Genomic DNA, 18,865 nt, shown 5'->3' with positions numbered 1-18,865 from the left:
GGCAAATAATCTGAATAGGTATTTCTCCAAAGAAGATAAAGAGCCAAGAAGCACGTGAAAAGATGTTCAACACTTAGTTTTCAGGGAACTGCTAATGAAAACTACAATGAGATACCACTTCCCTCTCAGTAGGATGGCTTTAATAATAAAAAAAAAAAAAGACAATTACAAGTATTGGTGAGGATGTATAGAAATGTGAATCTTCATAATATTGCTGGTGGGAATGTAAAATGATTAGACCACTTGGGAAAACAATTTGACAGTTCCTCAAAAAGTAAAACACAGAAGTAGCATATGACCCAGCAATTCCAAGAGAAACTAAACATATGCCCACACAAAAATTTGTAGACAATGTACCTGGCAGCATTATTCATAATTGTGAAAAAAGTGAAAACAAATAAATTGTCCATCAATTGATAAATGGATATACAATATGTGGTATACCTATACAATAGAATATTGCTCAACCATAAAAATGCATAAAATGCTGATACATGCTACAAAATGGATGGACCTCCAAAACATTCTGCTAAGTGAAAGAATCCAGTCACAAAAGACCACATTTGATTCCACTTATATTAAATGAATAAGCAAATCTATGCAGACAGAAAGCAGATTAATGATTGCCTAGGGCTGGAAAAAGGGAATGGGGAACAAGTAGGAGGGAACATGCCAATTAGTATGAGGTTTCTTACTGGGGTGAGGAAAATGTTCTAAAATTAGTGGTGATGGCTACACAACATTGTGGATATACTAAAAACTACTGAACATTTTAAAAGGGTGAATTTTGTGGTATATGAATTATATCTTAAGCTGTTAAAAAAACACCCATATACAGAGGGGTGCCTGAGTGGCTCAGTCTGTTAAGCATCTGCCTTCAGCTCAGGTCATGATCCCAGGGTCCTGGGTCTGAGCCCCACATCAGGCTCCTTGCTCAGTGGGTAGACTGCTTCTCCCTCTCCCTCTGCCTGCCACTCCCCCTGCTTGTGCTTGCTTTCTCTCTCTCTGTCAAGTAAATAAAATCTTTTAAAAACCCATATATAATGAGGAATCAATTAATCAATTATTGTAAGCTAAATAATGCTCCCTCTCCCCCAAGATGCCTACATCCTAAACCTTGAAACCTGAGAATATGTTACTTTGTAACATTGTAAAAGGAGCTTTTCAGAAGTGATAAAGTTAAGGACCTTGAGCTCAGGAGATTATCCTGGATTATTTGTATGGGCCCAACATAATCACCAGGGTCCTTGAAGGAGAGATGCTGATGCATCAGAGTTGAAAGAAAGAGATGCGACAACGGAAGCCAAAGTTGAAGTGATGTGCTTTAGAGATGGAAGAAGAGGCCATGCATGACCCAAGGAATGTATGTGGCCTCTAGAAGATGGAAAAGACAAGGGAATGGAGTTCCCTTGCAGCCTCCAGAAGGAATAGTCTTGCTGACACCTTGATTTTAGTCCCATATGACTCATTTCAACCTTCTGACTTCCGAAACTGTAAGATAATAAATTTGTGTTGTTTTAATCTATTAAATTAATGGTAATTTATACAGCAGCAATATAGAAAACTAATATACCATTTCATATCCAATAGATAAGTAAATGGCTAAACAAAAATTGTTAACCATACTAAATGTTGGTGAGAATGTGGAACAACTAGAGATTTCATATGTTTCTGATGGGGATATAAACTGATATAATCACTTTGGAAAAGAGTGGTAATTTCTTATAAAGGTAAAACACATCTATCATGTGATCCAGCCATTTTACTTCTAGGTATTTGCCTAACAGAACTGAAAACATAAGTCCTACAAAGATATATACATGAATATTCATAGCAGTGTTATTAATAACAGCCAAAAAGTAAAGACAACCCAAATGTCCATTAATAGTTATGCAGATAAACAAAATGTGCTATATCTATACAATGGAATACTATTTAGGAATAAAAAGGAACAAACTATAAACACTACAACATGAATAAATCTCAAAATAATTCTGCTGAGTTTTTAAAAAATACCAGGAAAAAAATAGCACTTTGCTGTTTGATTCCATAAAACTCTCAGAGAAAGAGAAATACCATACGATTTCACTCATATGTGGAATTTAAGAAATAAAACAAATGAGTACCCCTGAAACAAATAATACATAATATGTTAATAATAAGAAAAGTGGGTACAATGGTATAGTCACATTGACACATGAAATTAACCATCACACCCAGGGGTGCTGCGGAGTTGGGCCCACTCTGCCAGACTCCTGGGTCACTCTCAGGCTGCTGGTCCCTCTCTGCAATCTGGGTCCACACTACAGCCATGGTAGTGTGTAAAATAGACAGAGCCCTTCTCTTAAATGCATCAAACCCGCTTTAGTTTGCATGGCATTTTGTATTTTGGTCTTTAAAGTCCCTCTTGCAAAGAGTTTCTTCATTCTTCAAACACTAAAAGCTTTAAGTTCAGTTATCTAAACACTAAATAGAATGACAGTGTGGAACTGGAGAGTGGGAAGCAACAACAGGAAGGCAACCACACCATTCACTATCTTGATGTTCAAAAGACTGAATTCAGAGCACGGGAGATTTGCAGATGTTAGTGTGTCATAGGGAAGGATGGGTTGTACACAGTCAGGGAACCTGTGTCATGCTCTGTGGGTCCAGATGAAGGCAGAGAATATTTGTAGCTATAGTGATTTGGTTAGGCCTGCTTAGACATCTCAGCCTTAGGTTCCTTAAGACTATTTTCTTTCTTTTCTTTTTTCTTTCTTTTCCTTCTCTTTCTTTCTTTCTTTTTTTGGTTGCTCTTTTATGGTTTCATCTACAAATATCCTCTAAATTTCACTTCTCTCCTTTCTTCCCATTCTGAAATCTTACCTTTGCCTTTTTTTCATCTTTCCTCTTTAGAGAAGCCAGTGCTAGAACTTTTGGAAACTAGGCCTCTGTCACTAAATAGTACCTGGTGACTAGTCATCCCAATGGATTTTGATATTATTTGTTCATTTGACACAATAAAGTAGCTTGGGCATCACAGTCCATTGTGAAATGTTAACTTTTGTAATTCTGGCTACTAACAACGTATATGAGGGGGTTGGGGGTGGGGGCACTTAAGTCTTGTCAAGAATCAAAAACTTAATCTAATCCAAACTGGCCTCATTATGGACTATAGAGGCCATGGCAATGTGAATGCCAGAAAGGTGAAGGAAGAATGCATAAATGCATATACACTTTGGGAAATGAACAGCACTGTTCACCTCTGTAGCTCCATTTTCGGTCCATGTAGGTGGGATGATCCAGCTTTGAATGAAAAAGCAAATGCTGAGCAGGGAGCCTGCTTCTCCCTCTGCCTCTGTATGCCGCTCCCCCTGCTTGTGCATGCGCGCTCTCTCTCTTTCTCTCTCTGTCAAATAAATAAATAAAATCTTAAAAAAAAAAAAAGAAAAAGAAAATGCACCCAAAGCCAGAAAATATCTTTGAGCAAATAGCCTAGATAAGAACCTGTATTGATGTCTATATCTTGTAATACATAACACCACATGTTCTTGAATGCCATTATGTTTAAAATTTTTTGTTATAGGGGCACGTGGGTGGCTCAGTTGCTTAAGTGTCTGCCTTTGGCTCAGGTCATGATCCCAGGGTCCTGGGATCGAGCCCCAGGTTGGGTTCTCTGCTCAGCAGGAGCCTGCTTCTCCCTCTCCCTGCCACTCCCCCTGCTTGTACTCTCTCTCTCTATCAAATAAATAAATAAAATCTTAAAAAAAAGAAATAAAACAAATGAACAAAGAAAAAAAGACAAAAAAAACAGACTCTTAAATACAGAGAACCAACTTGTGGTTTCCAGAGGGGAGTAGTGGGTGGAGGGGTAAAATAAAGGGGATCAAGAGTACACTTATCTTGATGAGTACTGGGTAATGTATAGAATTGTTAAATCATACTGTACAACTGAATTTAATATAACACTGTATGTTAATTAAACTTCAATATAAAAAAGTGCTCTAAACAAAGTCTCAAAAATACAAAATAATATAAAATTGTGACAGTGGTGCCTATAGACAGGGGATGGGAGTAGGGGTTGGGAAGTGATGAGGGTTGGGAGGGAGGAAATAAAATGTGTAATGAAGAAACTTTTTTTCTTTTTCAAATTTTTATTTAAATTCTAGTTAGTTAAAATATAGTGTAATATTGATTTCAGGAGTAGAATTTAGTAATTCATCACTTACATATAACACCCAGTGCTCATCATAGCAAGTGCCCTCCTTAATGCCCATCCCCCATTTAGCCCATCCCCCACCCACCTCCCTCCATCAACCTGCAGTTTGTTCTCTATCATTAAGAGTCTCTTATGGTTCATCTCTCCCTCCAGTCCCCCCCCCCTCATTTTTCCCTTCCTTCTCCTAATGTCCTCCATGCTATTCCTTATGTTCCAAAATAAGTGAAACCATATGATAATTGACTTTCTCTGCGGGACTTATTTCACTTAGCATAATCTCCTCCAGTCCCATCCATGTTGATGTAAAAGTTAGGTATTCATCCTTTCTGATGGCTGAGTAATATTCCATTGTATATATGGACCACATCTTCTTTATCCATTCATCTGTTGAAAGGCATCTCGGCTCTTTCCACAGTTTGGGTATTGCGGACACTGCTGTTATGAACATTGGGGTGCATATGGCCCTTCTGTTCACTACATCTGTGGCTTTGGGGTAAATACCCAGGAGTGCAATTGCTGGGTCATAGGGTAGCTCTATTTTTAAATTTTTGAGGAACATCCACATTGTTTTCCAAAGTGGCTGTATGAACTTGCATTCCCACCAACAATGTAAGAGGGTTCCCCTTTCTCCACAACCTCTCCAACATTTGTTGTTTCTTTCTCTGTCCATTTTTGCCATAACTGGTGTAAGGTGGTATCTCAATGTGGTTTTGATTTGAATTTCCCTGATGGCTAATGATGATGAACATTGTTTCATGTGTCTGTTAGCCATTTGTATGTCTTCTTCAGAGAAGTGTCTGTTCATATCTTCTGCCCACTTTTTGACTTGATTATCTGTTTTTGGGGTGTTGAGTTTGAGAAGTTCTTTACAGATCTTGGGTACCAGCCCTTTATCTGTAGTGTCATTTGCAAATATCTTCTCCCATTCTGTGGGTTGCTTCTTTGTTTTCTTCAAGTTATTCACAGATGTTACTCTACTTCTTTAAATTTTTTTCTTTATGATTTGAATTATAATAGCAACACTACCAGAGAATGATTTTTTTAACCTCACTTTTCCAAAGTTGAATTTTGCTTTGAACCCTCTAATCTTTGTCAGTGCACGTTAATGTATTTTCACATGATCCTTCCAAATTTCTATAAAGTATATTCAGGGACCGAAAAAGTCAGCTAATCTTTTTTTCCACAAATCTACCAGGTGAGAATGGTTCATGGAAAAAACCTCAATTTTGATTTTTTGCTTACAAACTTCGGAAAATATTCTTCCTTTGGATCAGCTCACACACTTATGAAACAGCAAAAAGGGATGTTCTGATCCTTTGTCTTAAAACAAAGATGAAAACAGGTGGGATGTTAGTGCCTTGTATTTTAATTAGACTCATCATACCAATAGTACTATTTCCCATGGAAATCAGATCAAAAGGCAAACTCTTACAACAGATGAGGGTTTGTCTGTATAAAACAATAAAACAAGCAATGTCTTTTTTTTTAAAAGATTTTATTTATTTGACAGAGAGAGAGACAGCAAGAGAGGGAACACAAGCAGAGGGAGTGGGAGAGGGAGAAGCAGGCTTCCCGCAGCGCAGGGAGCCTGATGTGGGACTCGATCCCAGGACCCCGGGATCATGACCTGAGCCGAAGGCAGACGCTTAACGACTGAGCCACCCAGGTGCCCCAAAACAAGCAATGTCTTACTAGAATCTCAGGACTTTCAGAACAAACTCTAGATGCAAAGCCTTTATATGTTCTTATCACTGTGGTCTCACTACACAAATTTCTTTGTTTCAAAATATTCATAAAAAATGCAATGCATGATCCTGGATTGGGTCCTTTTTCTATAAATTATAGGACATTATTAAGAAAATTTGTGAAATTTGAATGAAATATGAGGATTAGGTGGTAATGATATATTAGCATTGATGGTTGTATTGTGATTATGTAAGAGAATGTCCTTATTTATAGAAAATCCCACTAAAATATTCAGAAGTGATGGGTCTGCAACTTCGTCTGCAATTTGCTCTCAAGTGGTTCAGGAAAAGAAGTTCTCTATACTGTACTTGCAACTTCTCTTTAACTTTGTGACTGTCCCAAAATAAAAGATAATTCATAAAAAAAAAAGAGTCTCTTATGGTTTGCTTCCCTCTCTCTCCTTTTTTTTTCCTGGAATGTGGAAATTTTGAGGGAATGGATATATTGATGATCTTGATTTTGGCTTCATGGTGATATACATATGTCAAAACTTATAAAAATTTCTATATGTGTACTAATCATTATGTTAATCATTTCTCAACAAGTATTTTTTCAAAAAATTACATAAATTAAAATGACAAATATAGCTCTGTCTCTTAACCATTCTGGGGATTGTGAGAATAAACTGATTGCTTTTTATCTTGTGCCCAATGAGCAGTTAGATATACCAAGGTAACTGCCTCTGTGCGCATTACCTCTTCCTCTTCCTCCTAATGTTTAGTTCTTTTTTAGGTTCAGCCTTATGTTTCTAATGTGCATTCCAGGTTCCCTAAGAAGAATTATTTGTGGGCGCCTGGGTGGCTCAGTTGGTTAAGCAACTGCCTTTGGCTCAGGTCATGATCCTGGAGTCCCGGGATCGAGTCCCGCATCGGGCTCCCTGCTCAGCAGGAAGTCTGCTTCTCCCTCTGACCCTGCCCCCTCTCATGCTCTCTCTATCTCATTCTCTCTCTCAAATAAATAAATAAAACCTTTAAAAAAAAAGAAGAAGAATTATTTGTTTTTCTGAATTTAGCGTGGAAATAAGTCTTGTGAAAAGCTTCTCAGTAATATTCTATTGACTTAGTAAGTCATTCTTTTAATGCCCCCCTTTTAATTTACTTCTTTGTTTTAAACTTCTAACTGTGGTAAAATACACATAACATAGAATTTTCCATCTTAACCATTTTAAAATGTACAGGTCAGTGACATTAACTACATTTACATTGTTGTGCAACCATCACCTCCATCCATCTCCAGAACTTTTTCATCTTGCCAAACTGAAACACTATACCCATTGAACAGCAACCCCCCCATTTCTCTTCCCCACAGCCCACTCTACACTAGATATCTCATATAAGTGGAATCATACAGGATTTGTCCTTTTGTGACTGGCTTATTTCACTTAGCAGATTGTTCTCAAAGTTATTCTATGTTGTGACATATATCAGAATGTCCTTCTTTTTAAAGGCTGAATAACATTCCATTGTATGCATATACCATGTTTTGTAATGGCACTTTTTTTTATTTTTTACAGCAAGGCAGATGACTTTATTTATTTATTTATTTTTAAATTTTATTTTATTATATTATGTTAGTCACCATACTATACATCACTAGTTTTTGATGTAGTGATCCACGATTCATTGTAATGGAACTGGAGGGTGTTATGCTGAGCGAAATAAGTCAATCAGAGAAAGACATGTATCATATGACCTCGCTGATATGAGGAGTTCTTAATCTCAGGAAACAAACTGAGGGTTGCTGGAGTGGTGGGGGGTGGGAGGGATGGGGTGGCTGGGTGATAGACATTGGGGAGGGTATGTGCTATGGTGAGGGCTGTGAATTGTGCAAGACTGTTGAATCAGAGATCTGTACCTCTGAAACAGATAATACATTATATGTTTAAAAAGAAGAAGAAGAAGAAGATAGCAGGAGGGGAAGAATGAAGGGGGGGAAATTGGAGGGGGAGACGAACCATGAGAGATGATGGACTCTGAAAAACAAACTGAGGGTTCTAGAGGGGAGGGGGGTGGGAGGATGGGTTAGCCTGGTGGTGGGTATTGAGGAGGGCACATTCTGCATGGAGCACTGGGTGTTGTGCACAAACAATGAATCATGGAACACTTCATCTAAAACTAATGTTGTAATATAAGGGGATTAACATAAGAATAAAAAAATTTAAAAAAAAAACTAATGATGTAATGTATGGTGATTAATATAACATAAAAAAAGCTTTATTAAAAAATAAATAAAAATAGGGCGCCTGGGTGGCTCAGTTGGTGAAGCGACTGCCTTCGGCTCAGGTCATGATCCTGGAGTCCCGGGATCGTGTCCCGCATCGGGCTCCCTGCTCGGCAGGGAGTCTGCTTCTCCCTCTGACCCTCCTCCCTCTCGTGCTCTCTGTCTCTCATTCTCTCTGTCTCAAATAAATAAATAAAATCTTTAAAAAAAAAAATAAAAAATAAATAAATAAATAAATAAATAAATAAATAAATAAAAATAAAATTACAATCACTGCAAATAGTGGAGCTATGAATTTTTAGATCTCTTGACCCTGGACTCCAACACAATGTCAAAAAATGAAGTAGCTCTGGGGCACCTGGGTGGCTCAGTCAGTTAAGTGTCTGCCTTCGGCTCGGGTCGTGATCCCAGGGTCCTGGGATCGAGCCTGGCATTGGGCTCCCTGCTCAGCGGGGAACCTGCTTCTCCCTCTGCCTGCTGTTCCCCCTGCTTGTGCTCTCTCTCTCTCTCTGTCAAATAAATAAATAAAATCTTAAATAAAATAAAATAAAGTAGTTCTATATCACTTACAGATGGTTGAAATTGAGCCCCAGGTTAGAGAAGATGACCAAAACATTGTCCTATACTTCCAAGTAGAGAAGAAGATAGGGTTTCCAAATTGTTCTAGGAATCTTCCATTTTTCCTAAAAATTGGTGGAGAATGCTATTCGATGAGACCAACTTGCTACTTGAACAGAAAGTACACAGTTAATCAGGTTTCCTCTTTGTTAAGAATGATATCAACAGCTGACTGGAAAGTATGTCTTCCTTGACAGTGCACACAGTTCAAGAAGGGATGCACAAGGATGAAATACCTACTAAGTCAGCTAGATCAGCCAACTCAATTCTGGTGACAAATGGAGTGACTGATAATAGAGCAATATCATCCTCACAGCTTTTTAGGTTCCAGTCATAGTTGCACCTGTAGCATGGATCATACCATTCATTCCAAAGCTCATGTCCATTGCCACTGGCATCTTTAACTCCAGGTCTATTTAGCAGTTTCAGCCAGGAAACCATGGTAGGAGCCACAGTTTAGAGGATATAGAGGACATGGGTGCAGAGTTTAGAGGATATAGAGGACATGGGTGCTAGAATTGAATGCAAGAGAGCTGTGGTCCTTTTAGTTCACACAGAGCCCTGCCTCTTTTACTTCTGCTTGGAAAAACTATTTTTAGGAGAAGCCTAGAATTCTGAATGCCATTAGTACCTGGGTTGACAGGGCCTAGTCCTGTCATGACAGGATTCACCGAACAAATGCTTTCCCCTTTTCATTTCCCCATAATTGCCATTGTCCCCAGGACATGCCTTTCATGTGTATACAGCAGTCTAATGAATGCTTCTAAAATTGTTTTACATCATAAGAATAAAAATAAAACTAAGTCCCTAAATAACATTATATAAAAAGGTGGACAACAGATGAATTAGGGAACTAAAAGTGAAAGGTAACACTACAATTTTAATAGAAGAAAATATTTAAAAAATACATTTGTGTCCTGGAGATAGAGGATGGATTAGGGGGGAAACTTTTTATTTATTTATTCATTCATTCATTTATTTTTAAGTAGGCCCCATGCCCAGCATGAAGCCCAATGCAAGCCCGGCACGGGGCCTGAACTCACAACCCTGAGACCAAGACCTGAGCTGAAATCAAGAGTCAGACACTTAACTGACTGAGGTACCCAGGCACCCCAGGGAAAGAATTTTTTAAAAAGATTTTATTTATTTATTTGTCACACAGAGAGAGGGAGAGAGCAAGGAGGAGCAGGGGGAGTGGCAGCAGAAGGAGAGGGAGAAGTAGGCTCCCCACTCAGCAAGGAGCCCAATGTGGGGCTCCATCCCAGGACCCTGGGATCATGAGCTGAGCTGAAGGCAGATGCTTCATGGACTGAGCCACCCAGGCGCCCCTGGAAAGAACTTTTTTAAAAAAGGTTTTTTTATTTTAGAGGAAGAGAGTGGGGGAAAGGGGAAGAGGGAGAGAAAGAATCTCGAGTAGACTTCCCACTGAGCATGTATCCCAACGCAGGGTCCAATCTCACAACCCCAAGATCATGACCTTAGCCAAAATCAAGAGTCAGGCACTTAACTGACTGAGTCACCCAGGTGCCCCGGAAAGAACTTTTTAAACAAAATTGTAGAAGTCAAATCATAAAGCAAATCTTTGATAAATTCAAATGTTAGGATTACATATTTCTATTTGACATAAAACACCATGGATAAAACTGATAGGAAGATGAAAAAATTAGAGAAAATATTTTCAATCTCTGAAACCAACAACAAATACCTAAAGTATACAAGAACTCTGGCAAGTCAACAACAAAAAATCAGCAATTCCAGTAGAAAAATAGGCAAATGATATTCACAAGCAGTGTACATACAAGCAAACCCAAAAGATTAATAAGCATACGTAGAGATGCTCAAACTGATCCATAACCAGAAAAATGTAAATTTAAAAAAATGAAATATCACTTTGTACCTATTAAAATGATAAAAATTAGAAAGCAGGGTCATGCCAAGTGCTGGTAGAATGTAGATTTGTACATGCAGGTAAGAATGTAGATTTGTGCCATCATTCTGAAGAACTAACTGGAAGCAGTTAATTAAATTCAATGCATGTCTTATACTCCAGCAATTTTTTTCCTGAGTCAGTATCCCCCAAAAAATTCTTACATGGATTCAGACAGGGCTATTCATTGCAGCACGGTTTGTGGTGGTAGGGTGTTGGAGATGCTAGTTGAGTAATGCAGCAGGAAAAAAAGCAATGGGCTAGATCTGCATAGAGCAACATGGTTGGAGCTTTTAAATACAGTGCTGGGAGGAAATGAGTATACAACATAATTCCATTTACATACAGGTGAAAACATAAGATAATAGGCATTTTGCAAGAATACCTATAACTTTTGTTTTTTGAGTAGGCTCCATGCCCAGCATGGAGCCCAATGCGGGACTGGAACTCATGACCATGAGATCAAGACCTGAGCCGAGATCAAGAATCAGACACTTAACTGACTGAGCCACCCAAGTGCCCCAAGAATACCTATAAATTAAAAGATACTCACTAAACACGTTAGAATAGTTACATGTAGAGAATGGAGAAGTGAAACGGGAATCCTATACAGGAATGAAAAAGAATAAAATAATAAATGGGCATTGCCCAGGCCAATGATATTGTGAAAACAAAACACCAGAATATAAAATTACTCAGGGGGCAATAAAAGTAGCCAGTGTGCAGATTTCAAGAACTACAGAGGCCATATTTCTGACTCTTCAAAAATCTGCAGGGTAAGGAACAAAAAAACAAACAAAAAAAGGGAAGTGAGTGGCTCAGCCTAGAGGCTGAGCTAGTAAAGAAAACTTCTAAAGTGGTAGACCAAAACCCAACTACATTAAATGTAAATTCCCCAAATATGTCAAATTAAAAAATATATATATATCTCTAGAACTGATGCTTAGTGGTCGTTTTTAGACCACCTCTCTTTTTCAAGGGCCCACTCTCTATAGTTCACCACACATTTTAGGATGGACTATATTTTGAAAGCTTACTTATTTAACTCAATTTAACACTAAAAGGCACTGAAAACTACCATCTCCCTAGATTCTTTTATTCATTTATCTACCAGATATCTATTTAATGCCTAGTATACAAGGGTGAGACTGAGAGTGTAGTCACTAGATTAGAGGTTGTGAGTATATTCTATTAGGTATGGATTTTGCTGGTGGTAGAGAAGTTTCACAGTACAAGGGTGTAAGTGGAGCCATAGGCTTCTGGACAAGGAAAATTATTTTTTAATAAATATATTGCTCAGAAACCCTGTAATTCTCATTGACTCTTGTGCCACTTCTGATATTTTCTTTATCACAGGGGTACCCCCTACATCTCCCACAAAATGCAAAGTATAGGATTTTTAGCAGATATCACTCCCAATATAAAATCTGATGTGGTTGACAGGCCCCAAACTGGATTAGGGTTTTTAATTATTTACTAATAACACTTCCCATTTAATTTGAAAAAGGAGTAAAGCTGAGTCACATGAGACCTTACTAGTGCTTTCATCTATTACATCTTTGCTGAGAGTAGGGATCCTGCTGTCAGGATTTTGGTATGGGAAACTTACAGGGCTTGCTGATGAGCAGAGGAAATAGTAACCCAAAGTCTGCTACATAGTACTTTGGATTTTAATAGTGACATTTTATACCTTGACAGCCCAATAAATATGTAAGAAGACAGTGGCATTAGTGTGTTCCCCAGACGCAGCCTCTAATGGCTTAGCATAATGAAGCAGTATAAATTCACGATTGGTCAATCTGCCTAGATTTCTAAACTCCCACTTCTTTAGTTCTTACCTCATTGCGTAAAAACATCCTACAGGAGATTTTAGAATCAGTAATTCTCTATCAGAGGCTTTGATGAAGCAGGAGCCCTACCCAATTATCTGAGGTGTCTCTGAAGGAAAACCTGCATCATGATTAGGCCCCAACCCATGTTCTCAGCTCCGCTAAAGCTATAATTAAGTATAAACCATAATCTGCCTTTAAAACGTCCTCCACTTTCCATGCCTTCCTTGCACAGCCATAACTATTATTAAAAAATCAAATCATCAAGGGCTCAAATTGGGTCTTTATCCTGTCTTCCCAATTCTGATATCAAATGTATAAGTTCTTAAGCTCTGCTGTCTGATTCTGAAGAGCTTGTTAGAAGCTTTCTAAATAATTTAGTGGTTTGAGAGATTTTAATACTCATTCCCTCTTGGGCACATGCTGATATCCTGAAGTACAAACTTTATACTCTTATCTCAGTTTTGATGTGGATTATGGAGTTTTGGAGATGAGAAATGAAATGTGACTGAAGACCTGCAAACCTGTCCTGCTTGCCAGCTTCCCAATAGAACGAGGGCCACTTCAGCTGATTTAACACTGGCTTGTAAGAAGGAGCTGAGATTGGGTACAGATAATTCATTTATCGGTTGCAGTGGTATGTGGCTTTTTAGTTAAAAATTTCCAGTAAAGTGGGGCGCCTGGGTGGCTCAGTCGTTAAGCGTCTGCCTTCGGCTCAGGTCATGATCCTGGGGTCCCGGGATCGAGTCCCACATCGGGCTCCCTGCTCGGCGGGAAGCCTGCTTCTCCCTCTCCCACTCCCCCCTGCTTGTGTTCCTGCTCTCGCTATCTCTCTCTCTGTCAAATAAATAAAATCTTTAAAAAAAAAAATTCCAGTAAAGTGCCCAGACAGGCTAATTAGTAGAACCACAGAAGATTTGGATGAGACTCAAGATTACCCAAAAAAGGATAGTATAAGAAAACAATTGCTTGGGCTGAGGTTGACAAACTTGACTGGTATGATCCACACATCCTTACTAGTCACTTTGTACTCATAGCCTTGACAAGTACTTTCCTTTCCCAATATATGACAAAAGGCCTAGAGACCTATAGCACTTTTCAAAAAACTCCCTTTCACTTTTTTTTCTCATTACTGATAAGAAAGAGGTTGGCATATTTAAATATGCATGCCCACATAGGTACATAGGCTTATACGTATGCACATGCACAAATTCAGTTAATCAACATTTACTGAACGCAGAATGCTATGTGGCAGGAAGTACCAGGGTAAATTTTTTTAAAAACCTAATCTCTGCCCACATGATAGTTAGAGTCTAATGGACAATTTGCAATGCACAAGAAGATGAGCAAAAACTGATTACTCTAGAGGTAAAAATCTCCTTTTCTTCTATAACATTTATTTTTCTTCTGAGGACAAAAGTTATGCATGTTTCTTGCAAACACTTTGGGAAATAATTGCCTTTAATGACAGTACCCAGAAATATATATTAACATTTAAATATATATCCTTCCAGATTTATCTTTCCTATGCTTATAAAAAATGTCTTTAAAACAAAATTAGAATCATACCATGCATATGTGATAAACTGATTTTTCTCATTTGACAATATGTTACAAATATTTTCCATGTCATCAAACTAAAATAAACCATTTAATGGTGCTATAATGCTCCATCATAAGGTGTGCCATAATTTATTTACAAACACCCTAGTTCACTACCGATCTATACACTTAAAAATGGTTAAGATGATTTTAAAAAACTTTTAAAAACTCCCTAATTATTGAAGAGAGGGCATTTTAATATTTTGCTATTATAAATGATTTAATAATGAACAATCTTTGAGTGTTATTTTTGTGCATGTGTTTATATCTCTGACTCTTTCTTTAGGAAAAATTCCTAGAATTAGAAATGCTAAGCTAAATGGTATGAGCAAAAATAGAAACATCTTTATTGCTTTTCCTTATTTTAAAAATAATTCATGCTTATAAACTTTTTTTAGAAAATGTCCAAAGATACAAACAAGAAAATAAAAGTTACCTTTAAGCCCACCATCCACTAGATAAACACAATTAATATTTTAGTGACTCTCCAGACTTTTTTTTCTTTGTATATATTAGTATCTATATTTAAAAAGGAGGACACTCTATTTGGTAACCTGCATTTTCATATTATAACATATAAATACATTTCCATACCAATAAATATAGGCAAACATAACCATATTTCATTCCTGAGATATATTTCACTGTACAAGCATACCATACATTATGTAACAAATACTGTATTTCTGAATATTTTGACTATTTCTAGCTTTGATTATTATTAAAAACGTTTTTCAAAGATATTTATTTATTTATTTATTTATTTATTTATTTATTTATTTGAGAGAGAGTGTGTGAGCATGGGGAGGGGCAGAGAGGGAGGGAGAGGGAGAGAATCTCAAGCAAACTCCATGCTGATCATGGGGTTCAATGGGGCTCGTCTGGGCTCCATGAGGGGCTCCACGCAGGGCTTGATGTGGGGCTCGACATGGGGCTCCATGTGGGGCTGGATCTCACAACCCTGAGCCGAAACCAAGAATTGGACACTTAACCAATTAAACCACCCAGGGGCCCCAACAACAATGTTTTGATGAGCAGTCTTATATTACAGCTTTGTGCACTTATGTGATTATTTCCTCAAGATAAAGTCCTAAATGCAGAATTGCTAAGGAAGAGGTTTTTGGCGTATAATGCCAAATTTTACTTCAAAAAGAGTGGACCAATATACACTTTCACAAATTGCAGGCGTTTCATTTTTATCTATATAAAGTGGTTTTATTCACATGGATGTTATGATTTGTACATTTTTTTATTAGTTTCAGAGGTGGAATTTAGTGATTCATTAGTTGCATATAACACCCAGTGTTCATTACATCAAGTGCCCTCCTTAATGCCCATCGTCCAATTATCCCTTCCCCCTACACACCTCTCCTCCAGTAACCTTATTTGTTTCCTAGAGTTCAGCATCTCTTATGGTTTGCCTCCCTCTCAGTTTTCATCTTATTTTATATTTCCTTCCCTTCCCTTCTGTTCATGTTTTATTTCTTAAATTCCACATATAAGTGAAATCATATGGTATTTGTCTTTCTCTGACTGACTTATTTTGCTTAGCATAATACCCCCTAGCTCCATTCATGTTGTTGCAAATGGCAAGATTTCATTCTTTTTGATGGCTAATATTCCACTCGACCCAGCAATTGCACTACTAGGTATTTATCTAAAGAATACAAACATAGTGATTTGAAGGGGCACATGCACCCCAATGTTTATGGCAGCAATGTCCACAACAGCCAAAATATGGAAAGAGCCCAGATGTCCATCGACAGATGAATAAAGAAGATGTGGTATATTTTTTGTACTTTTTTGTTCAAAAGTTAATGAATTGTCTCAGTATCACTGATTAAAAAGTAATCTATCGTTCAGTTGATTTGAAATGCCATCTTTATCAGATATTTATTTGGAATATTTGCATATGATTTGAGCTTTCTTCCCCCCCCCACAATCAATCTAATCTTGCATCTGACACAACTTCTTTGAAATTTTCTTAAAATAATAATATACCTTATTTGCTCCCAATTAAATTCTTCTTTAGGTAATCAAGTCTACAGAATTAACCTTGCCAGTGGTAACTGCCTACAGTGTGATTTGACAAGTGTCAACAAGCACTCTCACCTGAAAATATGTTCCCCAGTAATCTGCTATGGCTCCCCCAAAAGACCTCTTTTTTGGTTATATCAAAGTTCCCAAACAGGTTCCACATTCGAATTACTTGGAGAGGCTTATTTGTTTGCTTGTTTTAATTTTTTATTTTTTAATTTCATTTTAATTCCAGTATATTTAATATACAGTGTTATATTAGTTTCAGGTGATTCAACAATTCCATACATCACCCAGTGCTCATCACGACAAGTGCACTCCTTAAATACAGATATCTGGAACCCACCTCAGTCCTACTGAATCAGAGTTACCAGGATGAGCTCTAGCACTCATGATTAGGAGGTTTGGAGGTCATTCCTCCAAGGTTTCAAGAAAAGAAGGCAACAATTACCTCAAGAAGGCAAAAATTAAAACCCGTATTTATTATCTGGAAAGAATCTCTTCCAATCCTTTCTCCTAAGCTGGAAACTGGTTATTCAGTTTGAGCTAATTATCACTTTGGAATAGGCCACCAAGGAAGCTTGAGCCCTAAGAGGAAAAACTATACAACTGGCTTAATTGAGAGGAGAAGGAAGGAATATAATGCAATACTCTGGACAGGGTTTCAGGCCAGGAAGACCAATCCACAAACAAGGTTTCCCTTGTTTATGTTAATCAGCATGTTAAATGTAATCAGCTTGATCTTAGGTGATATTCAAACGAAATCCTATATTTTACTAATTATGTACTGATTTTTCTGGCTATCTTCCATTTATGGCAAATGATACTGGTATTCCATTTATAATATTGATGCAGAATATCCTTTTAAATAAATGATTTACATTTTAAAAGGTGAGTCCATTTAAAGGAAAAAAATTACTGACAGCAAGGAATATAGTAAAACTTTTGAATATGGTTAGAAATAACTAAAGTTGCCTAAGCACTGACAACTAGATGTTTGAAAGTCTAGTTGGGGGAGCAATGCTGAAGGGACAACCCAAATAAGCTTTGTCTACCTGGCAGTTTTGCTCAGGATCAGAGCTAATACCAACTATTATTGGTGTCTTTTAGGTTCCTCACCTCTTCTTGTGTTAGCTTTTACTGGCAGCATGAGTCAAACTGTACAATTTCAACTTTACACTAATGGGAAGTGACCAGTCCAGCTACGCTGTTATCAAAGTCTGATGCTCTATTTATGATTTTAGGATTCTTGTTGAATCAAGTTCTGGACCAAAGAAGAGAGTAGGAAATCTAGTTATGTGTCTTAGTATGATGATATTTGTGTTACTGTATAGATAGAAATCTTTTGAAAAGACAGAATCTTTTATAAAAGATTTTCTTCAAAAATGGAATGGTAACTCAAGACTGGCATCCAGGATCAGAGAAATGAAGATTCCTTACTCTTTGCTCTTTAAGAAATAGGTTCACCTCTGTCAAGAAGGAGAGATGTATAGGCATTCGTAATCAGGCAGATTTAAGCAATAATTTTTCCCTTGAAAGTGAATGTGTGCTTTCCAATATGGGAATAACTAAGAGACCACTATGGAGAAGATAGTACACTGAGTGAAAAGGAACAGGCGGTATTCCTCTTCTTTGCTCAGCGCTCAAACCAGTGCAAGTCAGCTACCACTCAACATGAAGTGGCTGGGGGTGGGGGGGCATGGGCACTTCACACGTGAGAAATGGATGCATCTGCTGGCCCAGTGCTCCATGGAGAAAACAAAAGCAACCAAAATAAAAATACTCCTTTCCACTCCCTATTCTGGATCATGTGAGTGTGTCTTTAATAACTCGCTTGCAGTTCTTTTTCTGTCTAAAGGTGCTGTTTTTTTCTGAAAGGTTGGTTTGTGGAGGTTTAATAGAGGGATTAAGCACATGACCAAGACTCTAAAGTCACAGAGACTTGGTCTGTATCCCTGGCTCCTCCACTTACTAGCTGTATTGCTTGATAGAGTTACTTTAAACCTTAATTTTCCCAGCTTTAATGTGGGTATAGCAATACATATATCACAGGTTTATTGTGAACATTAAATAAGAGGACTGCTTAGTGTTCGTATACAGCCTGACACATTTTAAGTGCATAATAAATATTTTATTATTTATTTATATGTGTAGGTAGTAAGGCATATTTTTAAATACCGTTCTTTTTCTCCTTGAAATACAGAGTTATGGAAGATTGATAACAATTTTCTCACAGCTGGATTATCTTAAGTGTTTAGAAGCAGATGAGTACTGACCAGGCTTTCCTGAAGTCAGAGATTTCATCCTTTTTCTAGATATTTCCCAATGCTTTTTTCCTGCCAAAAAGAAAAAAAAAGTATTAACCTAACCAAAGAAATAAGTGATTTTAGCAGATTTCTGCTTTATATATAGAGCGAGGTGGGTAAAAAGGGAAAAGGAGAGAACTTTTATTTGAAAAAAATGCCCATTCAAGGTCTTTAGTATTATAAGATATGTAGAACTTTTTAAGAATAACATCTCTAGCAGAGCAGAGTTTTCTATCTTTTCAATCACCTTTAAAGAAGTATTTTTTAAAATGTATTATTCACTTGAGCCCTGGTTTAGAAGCTAGGAGATCTGGGTTGTTAGAAGTCGCATGCACTTAGAGTACAAACTTATCTCCATTAATTACATTTGTATGCTCTTATG

Source organism: Mirounga leonina, unplaced genomic scaffold (genome assembly GCF_011800145.1).
Source record: "Mirounga leonina isolate KUSES-001 unplaced genomic scaffold, KU_Mleo_1.0 Mir_204, whole genome shotgun sequence".
NCBI classification, from domain to species: Eukaryota; Metazoa; Chordata; class Mammalia; order Carnivora; family Phocidae; genus Mirounga; species Mirounga leonina.
The sequence above is the reverse complement of the archived record's forward strand: the minus strand, read 5'-3'. Positions refer to the sequence as shown.